General features: G+C 35.4%; 1 protein-coding gene across 4 annotated transcripts in view; it reads right to left on the reverse strand.

Moving 5' to 3' along the window:
• Positions 1–24,260, reverse strand: part of FRS2 (fibroblast growth factor receptor substrate 2) — a 91,966-nt gene extending 67,706 nt beyond the window's left edge. For all 4 annotated transcript variants that reach the window (XM_063075279.1, XM_063075280.1, XM_063075277.1 and 1 more), the window contains exon 1: positions 24,133–24,260. The gene's annotated coding sequence lies outside the window, so the exon portion shown is untranslated. The remainder of the gene's footprint in view (positions 1–24,132) is intronic.
• Positions 24,261–24,626: the final 366 nt, after the last annotated feature.

Genomic DNA, 24,626 nt, shown 5'->3' on the forward strand with positions numbered 1-24,626 from the left:
AACACTATTCTGACCAGAACTACTGTGACTACAATTTCTAAACTCAATTCTTTCTCCACATTTTCTGGCTTCTTTAATGATCCCAAATTCTCAATAAGCTCTGGATTTTAACTTGGTATACTGTACGAGCACATCAAATTGAATATCTCAAAATAAAACCCATCCTTTTCTGGATTATCCCCCACCCCCACTTCCAACCTTACCAATGAAAGCTAGCCAAATTCTCCTTCACAATTATTCACACAATCTCAAAATCTATGAGTTATCTTTGACTCATCCCTCCCTATCACTGAATTCCAGCTTTACCAACTCATTCATTCCACATACACCTGTTGGGTTCCTGCTTCATGTGAGTAAAATCATGTTTTGGGGTTTTTTTTGGCAGCTGGCTGGTATGGGAACCCAAACCCTTGACCTTGGTGTTATAACACCACACTCTAATCAAGTCATGTTATTTCAGAAAGCTGTTTCTTATAAAATTTCACACTCTATGAGAGAAAACATGTAGCCTTGTGGACTCTCTCCAAAATTACAGGGGAAAGTCTAAGACATGAGATAGGACAGACCTGAAAAGGAATGCTCTACAATATTAATAGTGGTCATTTCTACATGGTAGAAATAAGGATAAGTATCACCTTCTCCATATTTTTCTGTACTTTATACGTTTTCTCAATTTTTATGATAGGGAAAAAATACATTCCAAAAAAATGTTCCCATCTAGACCCATTTCTCCATTCCTGTTCAAGCATCCTAGTTCAGACTCTCTAGACTCTCTTTAAGTCCTCCTGATTGGCCTCTAAACTGACCTTTGTGAAGGTCATTGCCCAATACATTATAAATACAGTTGCCAAAATAATATGACTGAAAAGTTACTTTTATTAGGTTACTCTTCTACTCAACAACATTTAATGGTTCCCTATTGCTTATAATTATAAGAGCTGCCTACTCTGCCAGCTTTTCAGGGACTTATCTAGCCCCAGTCAACAATATTATAGCATTTCTGTGGTATCTAGAATTAAACTGTTAAAACAGTAGCTCCATCATTTACCAGCTGTGTGATCCTACAAAAGTTACTTAACCTCTAGGCACCTCAACTATGCGTTTGTAAAAAAAAAAAATGTTTTTAAGGGTGGGGGTTCCTAGATAAATACCTACTATACAAAGTTGTTATAAGGATAAACATCAGATGTGTAATAAAAAAAACTACTACAAGGGCACTTCAAAAAGTTTATGGAAAAAATAGAATTAAAAGCCAATATGAATCTTTCTATGAACTTTTTGAAGACACCTCCCCTCCCATACATAGTAGGAGCCTAGTAAATAATGGTGCTATTATTCCTTTATAACCTACACGTAATCTCAGTTACTCTTAGTAAGTACTAACACTGGCCTAAAATATGATCTCCCTACCCCCAATGTACCTCCAGGCCCTTTATTCTCCCCAAATATCCACACAGCTCACTCCCCCACATCCTTCAGGCAACCTCAGGAGAAAGGCCTTCCCTTATCATCTACTATGGTCTGAATGTTGGCAAGACCCCAAATTTATATGTGGAACCTAATACTCAACGTGGTAGTATAAAGAGGTGGGGCCTTTGGGGAAGTGATTAAGTCATGAAGGCTCAGTGCTCATGAATGGGACTGGTGCCCTTATAAAAGAGGTTAAAGGGAGCTAGTTGCTTTGTCCCTTCTGCCACGTGAGGACACAGCAAGAGACACCATCTATAAAGCAGAGAGTAAGTCTTCCCTGGACACCAAATTTGCTGGCACCTTGACTTTGGGCTTCCCAGCCTCCAGAGCTGTGACAAATAAATTTCTACTATAAATTACCCAGTCCAAGTTATTTTGTTACAGTAGCCCAAAGGGACTAAAACACCTTTCTATATAAAATAGCACTAAGCTCACCCCATACCCCAACCATTTTACCAGCTCTTTCTTTACACCATGTATTAGTCCATTTTTGTTGCTTATAACAAAGTACCTGAAACTGGGTGATTTACAAAGAAAAACGAAATTTACTGCTTACAGCTTCTGAGGCTGGGAAGTCCAAAGTCCATCTCATGGTGGCAACAGTGACCCAGGGGTCTCACATTGCAAGATGGTGGAAGCAGAGAGAGCACAGAGAGAAAGACAGAACTCTCCTCTTCTTTTAAAGCCCTCAGAACCACACCCCTGCCCACCATTTTTAATCCATTCACTACTGCATGGTTCTACAATCTAATCACCTCTTCAAGGCTCCACCTTTCAATTACCATAATAGGATTTTCCACCCTCAACAGTCACGGTGGGGGCTAAGTTTCTAATACATGAAACTTGGGGGACACAACTCAAGCTTCAGTGAGTTTTAGGGAAACATAATTCAATCCAGTACACACCACTTATTACCACCTACAAGTTATATTATTATTTTATTGTCTCTTTCTAACCACCAGTCTATAAGCTCCATGAGAGCAGAAACTTTGGTTTGTTCACTGCTATGTCCCCAGTACAGAGAACAGTGCCCAATAGTCGACAAAGATTTGTTGGATGAATAAATGAATCTAGGTCGAATTAATTGACTCTAGAACATTTTATCTTCAATTTTATAAATAGTGCCTATATTTAATATCATCACTGCTTTATATCTTTGCTTCCTCATTTCCTCATTCATAAATTTGGGATAATAACACCTACACCTCACTGGGGTTGTTGTAAGGATTGAGAGAGAAAGAGAGAAATAGTGTGAGTGTGAGTGTATAACTTAGAGGAGCGTACAGCACACAGAAGTGTTCTGTTACCTATTGTTATTAATTTCAGCCATTGAGATCCAATTCCTATTTTTCATGTTTTAAACATAACTATTTTTGTACGCAAGAAATAAAGGCAACTAATATCTTCGCTAACCAAAAGTTACGCTAAGCAAAAAGCTATAGTCTAATAATGTTCCTAATAATGTTTTTCACTAAAAAACTCCTCATACAATTGCAAGTCAGAATACAGTCATAATTATTATAAATGAAATTCTTTGGTTTTTACATCTGGTCTGAAGCTGTAAAGAGCTCTACCAAAACAAAACTAGGTTGCTATTTTTACCTTAGCTAAACTCTTCAAAAATACATATAAGTATACATATTTTATCTTTTACCGGCTCCTTCCTATTGTTATGGATTTCTTAATCATAATTGGAGCTTTAAGTGCAAATCCATGAGAACATGTTTTAGAATACTGAGTTTTTGACCATTTATCAAAGAAATAGTATTATCGCAAGACAAATATTAATGCTTTATCAGAAAACTAAATGTAGGTTAAAACTTTTAAAACTACTTATACTCCAAATCTGGCATGCTATTAATAATAACTGTTAGGAACTATTTCTTAATACTCCTAAAATTCAGGCTTTTATTCCATCCTCCATTTTTAAAAGATTCCATTCTAGAGAACTACTCAAACATCCTAGATTTTGTTTATCATACAAGCTACAGTCCAGTTAATAAAAACATATTAATGGATGTATCCACACAATATGGACATACATATTACATTGAAGCAGAGACATGAGAAAATAATTAATGGAATCTCTAATGGTATAAAATCAATACTAGCAGGTCAAGTGCTACACCCACCAGGTACAAAATAAATTAAGCTGAGTACACTCAATGTTTAGTTTTTGTTCTCTTAAGTTTCCATTAATTTGAAGCAATTGGTTTCCGTGTTCTGTAATAAATCACTTAAAGGTTCTAAACTCCACAATATTTAGAAGATATTTACTTAGCACTTATTAATGCCATTTCTTATTAACCACTTTTGCCCAAGATTATGTGTTCTGGGATAAGAGAGACAAAAGATGCGAAAATACTCCTGCTCATCACTGCTCTTCAGCTTCCAAAGAACATTTAAGTGTCCAGGAGATTTAGTCCTCATATCATTTCCAGAGAATATTGAACCAAAACCTAGAAGCAACAGGCTGGTGTGGGAGAACTTACTTAGATGTTACAAGATTAAAGGCAGGGTCAGCGCTTACAAGATCCTGACAGTGAATGCCTCCTTAAATTCAGTGTCCTAGATGCCTCCTTGCCTCACTCTAGTCCTAGCCCAGGGTAGAGCCAGGAATACTGTTAAACGTGCTGCAATGCTACACAGGACAGTCCCCCACAAGAAAGTAGCATCTGGCTCAAAATGTCAATAGTGTCTAAATTGAAAAGCTGTTTTAAAAGAAAGAACACTGAGTTAGAATTCCAGTTCTACAACTTACTAGTTATATGAACTCCAACAAATTATATAACCTCTCTGAGCCAGTTTCCTCATGTACAAAATGGATATCATGCTTATACTGAAGAATTGTTAGGAGGATAAACTGACACAGAGCCCTTAGCACAGAGTAGACAATCTACAAACATTAGTAGAGAAAAATCTTCTCTAACAGAGCTCTGACCCTCTCGAAGATAATTTCAAAATATGAACAACACATGGTATTGTATATTGATTTATTTTCTGAATCTCCTACCAAAATCTAAGGAACTTGAAGGCAGAGTCCTTATCTTATTGGACTTTGTATCCTCAGCCTCTAACACAAATGTGCAAATAAGCTCTAAGTATGTACCTGCTACAATAAAGCATACACTACACTGTGCAGAATTGCCAAAGATTATAAGAAAACATAATTCTTGCCCTGGAGAAATTTAAAAATATTAAGAGATACCTAACAAAACAAAATATACAGATAGCTTTAACACACAGGAGGCACTCAAAAAAGCTCTTGGATAGACGTAAAAAATTCACATAAATAGCTGAGGCCACAAATGAAAATTAATGGGATGCAGATGAAACAATTAGAATTAAATAGATTTAATCAAGGAAAGGCTGGTTAAAAATTAAAAATAAACATAATTAAAAATTAACATAATCCTATGTATACGCAGCTAATATTTTCTACAGGCAGTGCAACAGTATATTTAAATAACAAACATCAAAATGACAAGTGCTATCATTTGTCATTTTAGCAATACTTAGCTAAACTTCTTGATTCAGATGATGGCAGCATATTTTAACAGGTTCAAAGAGCATTTTAAGCAACTTAAAAACCACATTAGATTTTAATGGAAGCTTATCAAATTCCTGATATCCACAATCCCTCTTAATTATCTTAAATGGTCTGAGACAGAATAAGACCAAAAGAGCTGATGCCCAAATGTCTGAATACTTTGCTAAAAAGGCTGAGCTCAAGCATACCCAAACTATGTTAGAAGCAACTTTTAAAATGCACAAATGTAACAATTATTTTTAAACCAACAATTTTAGAAAAATAGTAGTTCCTATCTAAAGCTTATATAAATATAAGACACTGGCTTTGCAAAAGTCAGCAAAGTTTTAAGATCCCTTTCTAAAGTAATAGTCTCCCTCTGTTTTGCTTGGTATCTTAATTTGCCTTCAGTTGCAAAAGTAAGTTTGCCAACACTATTCCTCTCAAAACCTCAGGAATTCCATTACTAGTTTTAAGCTAAATTAAAGGAAAATAGACACATTCAACCCATGGCAGAAGTATGCACAAAGTGTTTGTTGATGCTCATAAATAGACTGAGAAATTTAGACATATCTGAAGGAAAACGGCTGTACAGTCAACTGTTTTGCTCTACCATGGAACCAAACAGAAAAAGAATTATTGCTACCCCTTCAAGTGAGACCGGCACTAGATATCTTTAAACTAACTGGGATATAATACAGAATATTCTCTTTAAGTCAGAGGTTTTGTGTATATTTTCACTTCAGGGAAGAATGGCTAGAGTACTAAAAAATCCACATGGAGCCAAGATGTTACTGTTCTCTCCCTCAAAACAATCCTTTAATGCCCTCAACACCGCCTACCTACTTGCCTCCAAAAAATTATGTAAAATATATTTTTAAAAAAGAATCATCCATAAATGCTTAACACAGATGGTTCTCTGTCTTATCCCTAGAAATCTTTTCCCTTCCATTTCCCTTTTCTCAGACTCTATAAATTTTGCTGACAAAAAAAAAAATTCCTTTTTACAACCATTTCCACTTTTCATCCCTCTCCATCACCTGCTTCAAGACCTAATTCATCTCAACTCAACTGAATCCCAATTATCAGGATCCCCTGGATGGAACTAGTAACATCTTTTCCCATTTTTCTGCTCCCTCCCTTAGCCTGTCCCAGCACTGCAGATCAGCAACAAATGGAAAGTGGGGGTCAGGGCACCTTACATTCATTCTACTACCGTCTCTCTTTTTTACCCCTAACTAATTCACTTCTCTCTCTAGATATTCTGCTCCTTAGGCATCACCCTATCTAACCCCTTCTTCCATGCCCCAGGTAATGGAAGTCACAACCAAGGACCTAGATTTTGGGTAGACCTAGTTCCCTCAAACAAGGCTGCAGCAGGATGAATGCATTTTCATTGGTGTCATAAAGGGTGGTTAGAATACAATGGGTTAAATTTTTTATGACCTGACCTACTAAGCTAAACACCACTTTAATAAGACTTATTGGAAAAATAGATTCCTAATTCCAAATTCCTTTTTTTGTTTTAAACTTCTCATTTCCCCTATCCCCATCCCCTCGCCAAATTCCTTTCTGAAAAATAATTCATTCACAAGATAGAGACTACCTATATAAAAGAATAAAATTACAGAGACTGCTAGTAATTAAAATAATACATTTTTGACAGTGTAAACAAGTGAACGCCAGTTGTTTGTACAACATGAGTGATCAATGCTTGCAACCACATAACCAATAAAAATAGAAAAATTAAATCGTTATAAACATCATAAAACCAACTAGCAATCATATTTTTTGCAAAGAGTGTCTTATAAAACTAACATTCTGGCTTTAGAAATAAATACACCAAGAAAAACAATTTGACAATATCTACCAAAAATTTTAATGTTTATCCACTGTCACAGAAATTACACTTCTAAAATGTAGAGTACTGATATATTGGTGCAGGTGTGAAATATATATACGATGCTCATTACAGCATTATTTAAAAAGCCAAAGATAGGAAACAAGCTTAACGTCCACCAAAAGGGAATTTATAGTGCATTCCATACAACGGATACTGTTCAGCCATTAAAAAGGATGAATATAGCTGTAAATGTTTTTTTTTTTGTTTTTTTGTTTTTGTCTTTTTCGTGACCAGCACTCAGCCAGTGAGTTCACCGGCCATTCCTATACAAGATCCGAACCCGTGGAGGGAGCATTGCTGCGCTCCCAGCGCCACACTCTCCCGAGTGCGCCACGGGGTCAGCCCTGTAAATGTCTAAAGAACACTTACTGTGAAGAGCAGTTGCCTCAGGAGAGGGAACTAGGTAGAAAGGGAAGAAGAAAAAGAGACAATTTCCACAACAAAGCCTTCTGTATCTTTAAATTTTGGGCCATGTGCAAGTATTACCCTTTAGCTAAAAATGAAGAATTTTAAAAATTGTTAAAGAAATTAGGCTGTTCTATTGGATCCTCTAATGCATAAATAGTCCTACTCCCTCAGCTACTGGCAATGTTAATTAGGACTGAAAATCTAAGCTACTAGAGGTTACCAATAACCAAGCATGGAAAACTTATTACCTTTTTATGAAACAAAGTACAACTATGGCAACTTTGCATCAATCAAAACAAAATATAATAGGTGAAAAAATAGGTGAAAAATTTATCTTATCAAAAGCAGTCTTTATCACAGAAATAAAATTGAATGCAATGTAATTTTGTCAGAACTTTACTAACCATATGATTTGGGTTGAATGTTTGTCCCCTTCAAAGCTCACGTGGAAGATTTTTTTTTTGGTAGCTAGCTTATGGGGATCCAAACCCTTAACCTTGATGTTACCAACACCATGCTCTAACCAAGTGAGCTAATCATGTGGAATACTGATCTCCAATGTAGCAGTATTGAAAGATGGAACCTTTAAGAGGTAATTGGATCGTGAGGACTATGCTCTCATGAATGGATTAATCCATTCATGGAGTAATCGGTTAATGGTTTAATGGATTATTATGGGTGTGGGCTGGTGGCTTTATAAAGAGAGTAAGTGAGCACGTCAACAAGTGCTCTTCCCCCTCCTCACCATGTGATAATCTGTGTTGCCACAGGCCTCTGTAGAGGCCCCACCAAGGAGAACCTCACCAGAAGCAACCCCTGGATCGTGGATGTCCTAGCCTCCAAAACTGTAAAAACTAAATTTCATTTTCTTATAAATTACCCAGTTTCGGGTACTCTGTTGTAAGAAACAGAAAACGGACTAATACATCATGTTACACCAAAAGAGAAAAACTATCTGGTTGGAATTTCTAGTTAGAGTCTAGATCTCAAACAGCTACATGCACCAGAATTATTTTGTAACGAACCTAAGAAGTGCCAAAATCATTTGAATCCAAAAGGCAGTTAAAAACAAGGCAAATGAAGAGAGCACAAAGACTTGGGCAATAAGTTTCAAATGCCAAAAAAAAGAACCAAACTTTTAAGATAATATTTTTCTAACAGAATTTTTCCCTTAGGCTATTAAGTTCCAAATAAGATTGAGCACAGTAATCCCTCAATTAGTTATTAAAACTCAAGAAACTGAAAGAAATAATTCAAACTCTTTTTCAAGCTAATTTTTTAATGCTGTTATTTAATAAGATTTTTATTTTTGCTACTAGATAAAAGAGAATAATTAATCTGACAGCAGCTAATACTACTCTGGTCCCCTCTTTCTCTGATTCAAAAGTTCATTACAATCTGACTCTTTGGTTATAAAACTAACATTCTTGAAAGAAGGAAGACATAAAGGTAACATTTAGGAAGAGGAATACATTTATTTTTTGTTTAAAAAAAAATCCTTTTTTCGGGTCTCCTGTTAACAACATTATGGCTTGGCCATCTAAAACACACAGCTACATCACTTGTATAATTCTAAATTTTACAGATGACCTCTTTTTAAAAATAATCAAACTATATAGCCCAAAGGTTTGTTGTTATAACCAATTTCAGTCTAGAATATACCTCAGTAAATGAAAGATGTTGGCTGGCATATCAAAAAAATCACTACATTCCTTTGCTAGATTCAAACACTCAGACTAATGCCAAAAAGAAAAACAAAGTAAAGCCCCCAAACCCAAAAACCTCACAAAAGAAAGTTACATTTAAGAAAGCAGGAGGTAAAAAGTGCCTCAGAATTAATATGTGGAGTTTACATATCTTGACATTTATGAAGAAAAAGGACAAGATTATCATCAACTGATTTTTCATTTCAACTCTATATAATTTTATATTTATCAGTAAACTACTACAGCTCAAGAATGAGGTAACTGACATCTAACAAATAGTACTGCTAATCACAGTATTAATTATAATCATATCAAAGTCAAGAATTAACAACTACACACACAAAAAAACATTCAAATTCATATTTAAGGACAGTGAATCCAGGACCACCTTAGGCAGAACTGAGAGTTCCTTAAGCTATTTTGAAGATTTAAAAATAGCCTAATAGCCTTATATACTGTCTGAAATACAGCTTCATACACTAAAATAACCAATTTTTTTTTTGGACTGGAATTAAAACTCAGTGTGGTAACACCAATTATCTCATGATGATCTGAAGCTCTAGTTGTAGTAAGTCTTCAGTAATAAAAATAAAAAACCCACTGAATTACTATGTAATAAATGTATTTTATTTTGTAAAAAAACTTTTTTGGATTCAAGCACCTAAAAATTAATGGAAATAGTGATTTAAGGTTTTTTTTTTTTTTTTAATGTTCTAAGAAAAGTAAAATGCAAACTAAAAATACATACCTGGCTCTAAATATTGACAAAACATTTCAGCTTAATCAGAAAAAAGATTGTGTGTGCTGGGTAAGGAGGGTAGAAAGATACCTATGAATTACTACATACATACATATATATATATATATATATATATACACACACATATATATTCCTTTTCTTTACATTCTAATGGCTCAACTGATGCAACATTAAATAATGACTAATGACATGGAAAAGATGACTAATTAGATCCGACACTGTAAAGGAAATTTAACAGGAGGAAGAGTAAGGTTTAACAGGAGGAAGAGTAAGGTCTGTGTTCTCCACTGCATTTTTCCCTTTTACATTGTTTTGTTTCACAATTACCTCAGCAGTTTATAACACTGCAGAGTCTTTGCCATAGTTCTCAGATATACATAGCCAATATAAAATAAACGATTATAAGCTTAATTTTCACCTTAGAATGCACCCTTATTTTTTACTTTAGTCCAAAAGAAGAACTAAGGAGCAAAATTAAACTAGGACCCAAGATGTGGGACAACGGTAAGAACCCAAACAACCTGAAAACCACTCAAAAGTACTTAATGACTTGGTAAATGAGATGACCTGAAAGGCATCAAGCACCTGCATATCCAGAAGTAAGAGGATATGCTATATTTGAACCTACACAGTTAAGAGGTAAATTCCTGGAGCTCCACCACTTGTCATTATTACCTACCAGGCCTTGAGAAGGTTACTTAACTTTCTTAAGCCTCAGTTTTCTCACTTATAAAATGGAAATAAGAATAACAATTCAGTATAAACTGTTTTAACAGACCTCCGCTTTATCAACTTACAGAAATAAAGCTCTTCAATCTCTCCATAAATTACTCCTCGATGCTCACCAAGGGCTGACCACCTGCACATGGTAGAATCTTCTAAGTAGACCACTTTCTTAATATGCCCTCATCCTTCTGCTCTCACCAAATGATCTGGATGCTTAATAAGAGCCAGCTGTTTGTTCCCAAGCCAGTTTATGCCAACTGTACTTGTTATTGTAATTATCTAATTTAAGATTACGTAAACTGATGAATTATCAGTGGAATGGGGATGTTTCTGTGAAAACTATGTTGAAAAATTCAAAAAGATTCAAAGGCTAATTATTTTTTTAAATGTTATTATGGAATTAAGTGTATTAAGAACAGCTTTTTTAAAAAAAGCATAAAACTATACAAGGATTTTATATATTACACTGAAAGTGCCTTTAAGTTCTCTCTCTTCTATAAGAAAGGGATCCTATTAGGATACTTGAAATGCCTCAAAGATGTGAATTATGCTAAAAAGACAATGCAGAACTCTAATCAAAGGACCCATCCACAAAGAAAAACCTTGACCCTAAAGAAGAAAAAACGGTGAAGAAATGTATATTCGAGTTAAGATAAAATATATGTATCATTTTTTATGATTCCCTGCTAATCAACTTTTTCAACTATCAACTCTATATATCACATATGAGATCATTACATGTAGCTACCTAAAAATTTATAGGATTATTGTGAAGACTAAAGAAAATAATGTATTTCAAGCACAGTGCCTGGCAGTTAGTAAATATTCAATTAAAAACTTGTTTTACTTTAAGGGTTTGTTGTCTTTTGTTGTTACCCTGATGGTCTACTGCTCTAATATAGTACTGCTGTCTCCCAAAACATAGAAAAGTAAAAGGTGCACAATTTCCTGTTACTCTGTTATCACTGTGTTCATGCACATTATACATAAATACTTCATACATTTATTAGCCACATAACTTCTGTGGTGGCCATCAAAAAAAGTGAGTAAGTCCAATACTCCGGAGAGCCCCAGGAGACTGTAGTCTCCCAAGGTTATAGTTAACTATAAGGATAAGATTATAGTAATGCATTAACATGTCAGCATGATCACGCACTTGAAACTGACAAAAACATAGGAAAAACGAATGGTGATACCAGTGGAGGGAGCAGCAGCTCTCTGAACAGGTAACAGATGGGGGAAAAGGTCAAGGATCCAGACTGAGGAAAGTAAGGAGATAATGGCAGAGACCAAAGAGAAGTAGTGAAAAAACTGGCAATCACTTTATAGGTAACAAACCTGCACTCTAAAAGAGAAGGATCTGGTGATTCAACCTCTAGCACAGACATTAATATCAATATGCTTTTCCAAATTATTTAAAAGCAATATCACATTTTTAAAAGTTCATGTCATTATGACATTACAAACAATTGTACTCTTCATAGAAACACTGTTACATAAAGAAATGCACTCTAACATTAGAACAATGAAGTTACCTTTTTTACCTATTATGTTTCCGGGGGTAGTAAAAAAGATATAGTGAAATAGTACTAGTATCATCATTTTCAGAAACAATTTAAGCAAATGTTTCAAGACTAAAAAACCCTCAAATCCTTTAACTTTAATCCCACACACCTGGGAATCTGCCCTAAGGAAATGACTAAAAGTATGAAGAAACATATACACTCAAAGGTGTTTTCTGTGACACTTCTTATAACAGCAAAAATTAAGGGTGGATGGTGACACAGAAAATACTTAATATAATGTAAAGTTTTTAAGAAGCAGCAAACAAAATTGAGCATATACTATAAAAATGATATAAGACGTGCAAATTTAAAAGGCTGTAAAAACTTTGAAATGATGATTTTATTAGAGTAGTGGAATTAGGAATTTTTTTCTATTTTCTAACCTTTCTGAAATGTTATCTTACTTTTTGAATTAAAACAAATATTTTTAAAATACACATCTCAAAAAGTTACATACTGCATGATTTCATTCATGTAACCTTCCTAAAACGACAAAATTAGTGGTTGAGGAGCAGTATAAATACAAAGAGGTGGCACTAAGGAGTTATTTTGTGGTGACTGAACAGTTCTGTATCTTGATTGTGGTGGTGGTTACATGAAACTATAAATGAGATAAAATTGCATGAAACTATACATACATTCACACACAAAAGAAATGCAGGTTTAAAAAATGGTGAAATCTATATATGGTCTGCAGTCTAGTTAACAGTAATGTACTACCAATGTCAATTTCCTCATTTTCATAAATGACAGCAATATAAGACGTCACCATTGGAAAGGGCACGCAGGACTCTACTACTTTTGCAACTTTCTGTGAGTCTTCTTATGAGTTACATAAAGAAATGCACTCTAAAATTAGAACAATGAAGTACCTTTTTCACCTATTATGTTTGAGTGGAGAAGTAACAAGGATATAGTTAAAATTACCTGTAATAAAAAGTTAAATGAAACTATACATGAAAAATAGTTTTAAAAAGCTAAAATATATATATATATGTATATACACACACACATGCACTAGCGTGTATAATATTAAACATTTTTTTTGAGGGGTGGGAGATATGGGAATGTAAAATGAGCCATGTAACATGTAGCTTCCAAGGCACCATTATCTACTAACTATTCACAAAACTCTACAGAAGATAAATGACAGTCTTTAGATTGAACATAATAATTTACCTAAGTCAGGCTTTAATAAAAGGCTTCAATTTAAATGAAAGTATCAGTCAATTTTCAGAACATGCTTAACTGAATAGTTCTGAACCTCAAAGCCTTTACTTACATAATCCATTAAGCAAGAGCCCTCAGAATTTTCTTCCTTGCCAGATAACAGTTTCAACAAATATAAATAATATTTTCTTACATATATTCAATTTAAATATACAAATGACTACCACAAAGGATATATAACAGCTTATCACTACTGAACTGTGCTCCATGACAACAATCACATCTATCTTAATTCACCATTTTAACCTAGATACCTAGCATGGTTCTTGATGCCCAGTAGGCCTTCCCGATAACCATTTACTCAATCAATCAGTCAATGGATGAATTTATGTTCTAACCAAGTTTCAGTGCCCACGTCCCTCCAGCTTCAACTGGTAACAAAAGGAAGAAGGTAAGAAAAAAAAAGAGGTAAGTTTGGATAGGGCCAGATTCTACCAATTAACCAGGTCAAAGGATTATATTAACTAACACTATACCCAAGTATCAATGCAAAAGTTGACCTTAGAAAAACTTAAGTCACCTCCTCTGATCATCCCAATCAACTAGAAAAAAAATTGAACTGGTGTCAGAAAATCTGCCTTGCTAAACTTTATCACCTAATGCTTTCAAATTTTCTTTGCTATGTGCAAATCTATCAAGTTTTTGATCTGAAAAATCTTAGTTAGAGTTATGCAAAGTATCAATAACCCTCTATGCACAAGCCTTAAGCTCTCCAAAATTATATATATAATTATATCTATTATATATATATATTTATACATTATGTATTATACAAAGGATCTTCAAAAAGTTCGTGGAAAGACTCATATTGTCTTTTAATTCTACTTTTCCACAAACTTTGAAGAAACCTCATGTCTATATTCATATATAAATATAATATATAAAAAATACAATTACACTAGAATTACCTTCCAAGGTAATTCACTTAAATCAGATACCAACTCACGTCTATATGGTATTTATTCATTCAACAGTCCAAGGTACTGACAATATAACAGTGAACAAGACATAGACCATGCTCTAAGTTTAGTCTGTCCAGTAACATAAAAGCCAACTGTAGCTAGTGAAAAGAATCTTTAGAATACCGGGGATTTTTCAGCTATGTCTTTGAGTCTTATTTCCAGAACTATAAAATAGGTACTACCACCATAAAGATTAAAATAAAATCATAAAATATAAAAATGCCTGGCAAACTAGAAAGAATGCACTATACAAATATAAAATGTATTATTATTGCACTTAGTTTTTCATTAAGGAAAAAACATAACACTAGGATACCACTCACAGAAACTATAGAACTAGAAAACATCTTGACCAAAATTTAAATTATTGATGAAGGGCAAACGGACATGATCTGTCTCCACATGTGATAACCTGAGAGGGAAACATCACTTTTGTAAATATTCCGACTGAAGATAAATGCCCTAAATCAAATCGTGAGGCAATCAGAACAAATCAGACAAACCCTAATTGAAAAAATTTTTATGAAATATCTGATCTGTATTCTTCAACTGTTTGAAAGACAAAAAACACCTAAGGAACTCTTTCAAATTAAAGGAGACTAAAATATAATATATGATCAAATTGACAAATTGGATTATAAAGTATAGATTAAAATACTGTATCAATGTTAAATTTCTGGAATTTGATAATGATGCTATAATTACCTAAGAGAATATTCTTATTCTTAGGAAACATACCCTAGATATTAAGGGGTAAAAAAACATACAACCTACTCAACAATGGTTCACAAAAATATATATATAATATTAATAGTCTGTGTATGCCATAAGACAAATATGACAAAATGTTAAAAATTGGTGAATATGGATAAAGGTTATGCAAGAATCAACTGTATTATTCTTGCAACTTTTCTGTAAGTTTAAAATTATTTCAAAATAAAAAGTTTAAGAAAACAGGATACTATTCCCCAGGGATTTACTTATAAGCTCTAAACTATAGAATTTTAAAGCACTACTAAAAATCACTCTGCAAAATTAACATAAAGTTCCAAGGAATTTCACAGTCAAAAATTATAAGACAAGAAAGCATGCCACCATGAGGAACAGCCAGCAAAAACAATCAGCAGAATCATATCTGCAAAGGTTTTAGATACTGAAATTATCAGACACAAAATGTAAAATAAATATATTTAACAGGTGGTTAAGAAATAAAAGAAACCTTGAGAATATCACAAAGAAAAGAAATGACTACCAAAAAAGGATAAGGCAGTCTGACAAAAAAACTAAATAAAACTTTAGAAACAAAAAATGTATAGTAAATTAAAACTTTTAAAACTCAATGAACATGCTATAACACAGATGAATGCTGAAAACATTATGCTAAGTGAAACAAGCCAGACACAAAAGGACAAACATTGTATGATTCCACTTATATGAGGTACCTAGAATAGTCAAATTCTTAGAGACAGAAAATTAAACAGTGGTTGCCAGGGGCAGGGGAGAGGGGAGAAAATGGGGAATTACTGTCTAACGGGTACAGATTTCAGTTTGTGATGATGAAAAAGTTCTGGAGATGACTAGCAGTGATGGTTGCATAATGATATGAATGGTTAAAAATGGTAAATTCTATATTATGTATATTTTACTACAATTTTTAAAATGGGTATTATAGTTAAAATGAAAATTTTGTTTAGAAGTTCAATAAACTGCCCAAATACAGCTGAAGAGAGAACTAGCTAACCTCAAGACATTAATTATGCAGAATATAGCACAGAAAGATAATGAAATGGAAAACATGAAAGACAGAATAAGAAGCAGGGAGGGTAAAATAAGCAGATCTAACATACTTCAAATACAAGTTCCAGATAGAAAATATGGAAGATAAAATTTAAGAAAATGGCCAAAAATTCTCCACAATTTTTAGACATCAATCTTCAGATTCCAAAGCCTAGTGAATATCAAGCATGATAATAAAAAAAAAGAAATCAACTCCTAGATATATAAAAATAAAAGTACACCAAAGACAATGAAAAGATTCTAAAATCAGCCATAAAGAAACAACAGATTACCTAAAAAGGAATGACAATTACACTAATTGTGGATTTTTCAACAGCAATAAAAGCCAGAAGAGAATGGAATAAAATCTATAATGAAAAAAGAAAATAATAATTGCTAATCTAGAATACACATTCAGAAAAACCATCCTCAGGAATGAGACAAAAATAAAGACATTTTCTAACAAAAAGTTTTACAACAGACCCTCACTAGAGAAAATTCTAAAAGATATATTACAGGCAGAGAAAAAATGATCCCAGATCCTAAATAGGAAGTTTGAGATACAAATGGGAATGATGAGCAAAGACATTTGTAAATATATAGGCAAATCAAAGCAAGTGTTTAAAACAGTATCTAATTTGTTGGGGGTTAAGGAGAATTGAAATGAACGAAAACTACACAGTTTAACTTCTAAACTTGAAGAGAGAAGAAAATGGAACTTAAAAAAAAAAAAAGAAAGAAAGAAACCACACACATTCACATAAAATTAAAAAGAAAAGCAAGAGAATGTTTTAACACAAAATTCAGATTGTGGTTACTTAGGGAGTGTGTCAAAGAACCCAAGTGGCATGGAGTATAAAGGGCTTCAAAAATGCTGGCAGTGTTCTATTAAACTGATTAGTAGTACATGGTAGTTCATTGTATAATTCTTTAAGTTACACATATACTACGGTATATGCTTTTGTAAGGGTAATAAAAGTAAATTTTAAAAATCAACGGACTACGCATCATTCCCCTTAAATCTAGAATATTTCACAAACCTTCATCTTTAAAACTGAAACAAGATTCACTATTCCATTCAACAAATACCTATTGAGTACCTAATCTGCCTAAAGCTGAGTTGAGGGGTGGCCTAAAGATACCTAACCTCTCTTCTCCCTCTTATCTTCCTAACCCTATAGAACTGTACTATCTAAAACAATAGCCACTAGCCACACATACGGCTAATCACATTTAATCAAAATTAAATAAAATTTAAAATTCAGTTCCTCTGTAACACTAGACACATCTTAAGTGCTCAGTAGCCACATATGGGCCACCACGTTGAACAACACAGATAAAGAATATTTCCATCACTGCAGAAAGCTCTATTAGACAGTGCTGCTATATTTTATTGTTAACACTAGAAATATATTGGTAATCGAATAATCTTAAATAAAACAACTGAAAAATTGATTAATCCCCTTTTAAAGTCATCTCTATGAAACTACAGCTCCTTTACAGTATTTAAAAGTCTGTTGTTTATTAAAAACATACAGAAAGTATCAGAATTCGCTCATAATCTCTTATGTCCGACCAAAAACTATCAGACACAGGATTTTAAAAAAAAAGAGGGCTAGCCGGTTAGCTCTGTTGGTTAGAGCTCAGTGTTGATAACAGCAGGTCAAGGGTGCAGATCCCAGAACCAGCCAGCCACAAAAAAATAAATAAATAAATAAAAAGAAATGAGTCAAAATTAAATAAATAGTTAAACACAGTACTACTAAACTGCACTGTAAGCCATGTCATAGAGATTCAAAAATCCACAGGATGAACAAACCACCTCTTCTTGGGGGTATCAATTATAGTTGACAGTATTTTAAAACACTATTTACATATATAAGATCTATCTTTTAGTGTTTTATCTACATAAAATGCTATTTACATACAAAGATCTTTCCATGAACTTTTTGAAGTACCTGCGTATAAAAGCAAAATGCAAAATTCATACAAATTTTGAAAATAAAAGCCTACAGGCATAAAGGACTTGTAATCAACCTAATAGCAAGCATACAGGCTGCATCCCTAGACTTCTGAGGGTACTCATACATTCATTTCTGCCACTGGGAATACTTCAATTGAAAATTTTAAGCATTGTTAAAATAAATGAATTATACATGATTTTTTTATTTACCAGAAACAATGACATACAACAAAACTCTATAAACTACTATCGCCTTTAATATCTAAGGCAGCAAACGTCCAGTTTTCTTTAAAATTAAATGACAGAAAGCCCAAGCTATTTCAACTTCACCGGAACATTCTGCTTTAGGCATTCTAATACGTATTTAAGTATTTCCATAGCACTCTCAACTTTTTAAATTATCTAAACAAAAGCACTCAAAGGAAACAAATGTTAAGCCTCAATTTAAAAATAGCCTAGGCTAGATTTGCACCTTAAGTTCTTCCCCCTCTCTCTAAGTGAACCAGGGAGTCCAATAAGCTTCTCATCTAGACAAGTGATGCAATTTCACTAAGCGCTTATGTTAATAATTGGTTTGCATCCCCAGGAGGACTTCTGTGGCTCCACTTATATTACCTATTATGCACAGTGCTGCGCTATTTTCTTTCTCTAGAAAGCAATTTGAATACTTATATTTGTTCAAGGTTTACTTGCTATTTTAAATAAAAAGGCTTTTCTTGCTCTATATTCAACTATCTTTCCTGCAGAAGAGGCAAAAAGGAAAGCCAATTTCTGCTACTTCACTATGTCAAAAGCAATTATTTATCTTGTTGGCTAATCAACAGAGTAAGGACTTAAAGCAGCACCCCCAGGCAGCCCCCACAGTTCATTAGTTTTCTCTTGGGGCTCTGGTTGAGAAACAGTCTTAAATAAATAATTTGGAGCAACCTGTATGAACTCAAATGAAAACAGTCTGAACTGCTTCTTGAAATGTGCTGTAAGAATTAACTGCGAAACTTGACAAAATTAAATTCAATGGCAATAAGAATCATGATACAGCCTCTGCAGGATAATAGAAGGGCAAAATGTACCTCAACCCCAACTTGAATATGTGAATATGCATAAATATGTTGGACAAGTACTCTCCGCCAATCCCTCAAGTTCTGCTTAAGCCATGATTTTCAGATTTCACAGAACCACAATCTTTAAAAATAAAGGGGGTGGGGGGTGGGGGGGGAGGCGAGGCAGCATAGACTTGCCAACTTTTATTCTGACACGGACATTAAAAAAAAACAACTACCAATTACCATCACACCACTACTTCATAAAAGAACTAATATGTTCCCACCAAAGATGGTAAAAGATAATTTTGGAAAAAAAAATATTATCTTTTAAATTCAATAGATTTAGCTTTATGAAAAGCTAACTACATTCTCATTTCACTTCAGACAAGTGAAAACTTTGTCATAGACTGACACTACTCCACAGTCCAGCATTTGGTAACCACAGGTCTAAGTGGCTAGCTCCTCCTTAGAAAGAAAAGCAATGATAGGACATGGCCAAACCAAATATGAATCCATTCGATAATGAGGAAACGCAGAGTTGGTGGGGTTTAGGGACTCTCCGAAGATCTCAGACCAAGAATTTTGACACAGGTCTGTCAAATTCCATAGTCAGAGTTCCTAACCACTTATGCTAAGTTTCCTCTAATATTCTTCCAATGGTACAAAGATCCACTGTCATGTACTCACCTTTGTGACCAATGACAACGGAGGAATTTTCAAGACAGCTGGTGGGAGTGAGAGGTGTACTCCCTGGCCATCATTCAGACTGAAGCTAAATGGAACTCCTGACCTTTGCCTCATTAATACCACGCTCACTGAAACTAAGCCAACCAGCCCAGACAAAGCACACACAAAACCCCCTGCCTCCAACAACACTGATGCAGGACTCCCTGTACACTCCCAAGTGCCTATGATATAGTGAAAAACATATTCCTGAAAAACAAAAGGAACATATTAATTCTCAAGGAGGAAGTAAACACTTCCATGGTAACTCAGTCTAAAAATGATAAACTTGCCCTCAAAAAGTTTAACTCTAAGCCTCATTCTGCAAACTATTATAATCTTTTACACAGTAATACACAAGTTTCTCCCATTTAAATATTTAAACAGAAAACCACATGAAATTCTATAAATTTATAGTTCTTAGTTTCCAAAATGGAATATATAATTTTCATATATGTATCATTATATGATGGAAAAAAGTATCTTAGCCTATCCTTCTAAGATAATCAGAGCACAAGGCACAAAATTACACGTTAATCAAAACTATTCATAAAAGAGAGTTGGAAGAAAAATACGTAAATAATGACCATTTTCTATAAAAGGCAATGTTAACAGCCAGCCACAATAACAGGCACAAATATTATCTTTGAATATACAGAGGTTCTTGATATTGAAACCAATATCAAAATCACTCAAATTAATAAATTGAACACTGTATCAGAGATTTGCTTCCAAATCTTCACATATCACTTGCCAAATAAATGTCCAAAAGAGATGACCAAACTTAGCTTTTAAGTAACCAAAGTCTGACACTCTGGACCAAATGAGTCTGAAATAGTTTGTCCTTCCTAAAATAGGATAATGATAACATAGTATTCTTGCTAGCAAGAGCAAAAAAATTTTATTTCCCAGGTGGCTTTTTAATGATCAGATTCTTTCTACTCCATCTGAACTTGCAATGTGAGGAAGCATTACATACTATCAAATTCTTTACCCACTGCATAAAATAATCTATTTAGTGTCTTTTCCTTCTGTTTTAAACAGATGCCATCTAAAATAAAGGTTTTTTTTTTTTTTTTCTTTTTTTCTCTTTCCCTTCTACACTCTCCCTTGGCACTTCCTTTTCTTTACACAGATTCAACTAGTACCTCTACTTGGATTACTCCCTACACTCATGTTTAATATATGCCTACCCCTGACCTCTCTCCTGAACTGCAAACCCACATTTCCAAAAGCCTTTGGGCATTTCCAGTGTTAGGCAAGTATATTAAAGCATATCCAAAACTGATGTCATTATGCACCTCCTTGCCCACATTTCTAGTAACAGTACCATCATCAACATCGCCCACACTTAGAAAGTACAATTTTCAACTTCCATCTCCTCCAAACCTTCCACCCAACAATCCCTCCCTCCACCCACCTACTAAAATCAATTGCCAGGTACTGCTGAGTCTTCCTTCTCATCCTATTGCCCTCTCCCTTGCCCAGTATTTATGTGTATTGAAAATCAGCTTTCCACAACAAATCATTCTGCGCTCTACACATTAGACCTTAGTAACTTCTCATTATCTCTCAAATGTCAAACTTCTAAATACACCATTTAAACATGCTCCACGATCCAGCCCCAACTTAAATATCAAACCTCATCTCTTATTCCCCAAAATGAACCGTGTATTATAGGTAATCTGGTCTACTAACTTTTCTCTGAATACACAGTGAACTTTCCCACCTCCACACTTCTGTTCACATCATTCTCTTTATCTGAAAGGCATTCTTTACCCATCTACTCCCAACCCCTAAATCTGTCTTAGAAAAGTCTTCCCTCTGTAACACTAACTCAGGTTACCAGTTTACTAGGAGGTAGCAGATACAGTGGGAAACACAGGCAGATCTGAACTTAAATTAGGGCTGTTACCTGCTAGCCAAATATCTGTGGCAAGTTACTTAACATATTTGAGACTCAGTGTCCTCATTATTAAGACGCTCACAAGTTGTGAAGCTTAGAAAATGCAACTAGCGTAGAGCCTGGTGCTCAGTAAGTGCTCAATAAATAACAGCTTCAGAGCTATCCTCATAAATATTACTATATCTCCACTACTTTCCATAATTACTTAAGCTAAAAATGAATTATTTCTCCTTTTGTACAACTTCAAACTTTAGATAAAACCACCCATGTGGGTAAGTATTTACATATATTTCTTTATGTTGTAAATGTTTATGCAAATATTTTACATCCCCTACTAGATTTCAAATTCCTAAAGACCAAAGACTTAACCTTTGTATCTTATAATAACTAGCATAGTGTTTTTCATGAAGCACTCAACACCCACCTTCAATGTTAAGTATCAATTAGGAAAAAGTTTTAGTATGCCTAAATGATACATTCCAACTCTTCATGATTTCAGACACACCTTAGAAAATTATTGCCAAAACATGAAATTTAGTTGTTATGGCTGTATCTTTATTTGTTCCTTCATGGTTGCCTAACACAGCTTGAGGCATAGCAAATGTTCATTATTTGTTGAAATGATTGAGTAATATAATAAAACTTTCAATGCCTAAGAGTATCTGATTTTCCCCAATCACCTTTTTCTGCTCTTAAAAATTCTTGAAATATTTCCCTTTGAAACACATTAACTATCATACCTATAGTACAGTATGGATCTATAACCATATCTAACTTGAATCCTTTTCCAGACTCTCAATTCCAATATTCCAACCGTATGCTGTAAAAACAATTAAGCATTTCAAATGCCTAAGTATCTACGGTTTCTATCTAAATCTAAAAGTTGTGCAACCAATCTTCCCTCCACAATTTTTTCCAGGGACTTTCTAAATCATCCACCCCTTGCCCGTTCAAAATCTACAACCTTGAAATAAATTTTCCTTTGCATAGAAGAGCTCATTGAACTTGTCACTTCAGTCTATTTTCCCTAATTCCTGATATTATCTCCCCTTTCAGTGGTGGGAGGAGAGAGAATGACATAAGTACCAAAAAAAACTACAGTATAAGTCCTAATATAAGCACAAGATAAAAAGTGCAGATAGCGTCACTGGTTTCATGAAGGTAGTTTGTGTATACTTCGCTCTGCAAAAACAATGGTCATCTGCTCACGGTCATAATCTGCAGTAACTGCATTCTTTTATGTCCATAATAAAAAACCCCACTAACTGTAGAAAGCCCATATTTCTTAACAACCCTTTCAGCGGTAGTTTATTACCTAAAATCTGTTCACTAAAACTAAGTACCTACATCACTTTCTTATCTAGGAAATTTTCAATTTATCCAAGGTAAACACTTCATAAGTTTAAACAAAAACAAAACAAAACACCTCTACCCACCTGTGTGAACCTCTGCATTGCAGCAACAAATGTAATAGTATATGGAACATTTCAGGAGAAACCGAGAATGATTTTTCCTTAAAAGTTAAGGAAAATGACAGTTCCAAATATAAAGGTAAACAAACTTTAGGGAAAAGGGCTATAGTAATTCTCCAACCCTCTGCAAACAATTCGTGCAACAACCTCTGACTGAACTCATACAACTGTGATTTCAGATAGCCACAGGAATCAGGAGTGTAGATTAGAGAACAGCTTTTTTTTTTCATGTCTGCAAGAAAATAGGGGCATTTATCTGAACTACTGACTTTCCTCAAGCAAACTGTCTTTGTGGTTTTCTTTCTTTTTCGTTTTTATTTTTGTTTTTGTTTTTTAAGTGACTTCAACAACAGCTTCAGCAAGCTTTCGAGTGAGTAAAGATCACGCGAGTCATGCTGGTGCCGGTGACCTACGTATCCAGAACCGGTTCGAGCGCAGTCCAAATCGATCCAGGGCAACCCCGAATCGGGTCTGGATGAAAAGCTTTGCAAAAGATCTCCGGCATCTACACGGTCCCCATCCTCTGACTGAGAAGGCGACACCCCTGGGACCCGAGCTAATTACTGAACCCGGGGACAGAATCACAAGAGGGAAAAGTCAGGAACCGGAGCCCAAGATTAAATCTGGTGTCCAATTTGGTTTGCAGGTCGGATACAAAAAACTAAACTGGGGAGGCAGTAGGAATATTTGGGGGATCAGAAATGAGAGGGTCGGACGGAGGCCCAGCCCATCCCCACTCTCGAGTCCCAAAGGCAACAACAGCTCCGGGAACCCCCTCCACGGCTCCGCCCCGCCCACCCCACGACCCCGCAGCCCGCTCCTTCCCGACCGAGGGCCAGGCGAAGACGAGGGCGGCAGACAACCCACTTCCTCGGACCTCGAGAGCCGAGCCAGCAGCATCCCGGAGCCCGGAGTGGGCAGCGGGGGCCCGAGAGCGCCAGCCCGGACGCAGGCCCACGGCCGTCCCAGTTCATTTCCCCGGCCACTCACCGTCGGCCCGGGCGCTGGGAGGCGGCAGGGCGCGGGTCGGCGAGCGCGGACCCCCGGACTCCGACCCCGGCTGGAGCCCCCCACTCGGAGCCGATCGAGCCTCAGCAGCTGTGCCTACAAGGCCTCTCTCCGGCCCGAACCCGTGAAAAGCACTTCCGGGGAAGCGGGCGAGGGAAGGGTTTTGGCACCGGAACTGCTCGAGGCCCGGAGCTGCCAGGGCCTCCCGGGCGGGGCGGGGCCTTCCCGCCCGGCGCCCGCAAACCGCCCCCAGACTCCTTACTAACCCTTTCAGCCCTGCGGTCTCTCGGTTCCCCAGGCTACGGCTGTACCCTTTACTTAAACTGCTGTTAATGATGTTCCGCTCCAGCTACCTAATTTTACAGACGAGGAAACTGAGGCTCAGAGAATTTAGGTGCGAGGCCGTCGCATACACCAGGCCTCCCACCGCTCTCCAGTGTTCTCCCCACTCCAATGTGCCTCCTTTAAAAATGATA

The sequence above is a fragment of the Cynocephalus volans genome, chromosome 12 (assembly GCF_027409185.1).
Source record: "Cynocephalus volans isolate mCynVol1 chromosome 12, mCynVol1.pri, whole genome shotgun sequence".
Taxonomy (NCBI): domain Eukaryota; kingdom Metazoa; phylum Chordata; class Mammalia; order Dermoptera; family Cynocephalidae; genus Cynocephalus; species Cynocephalus volans.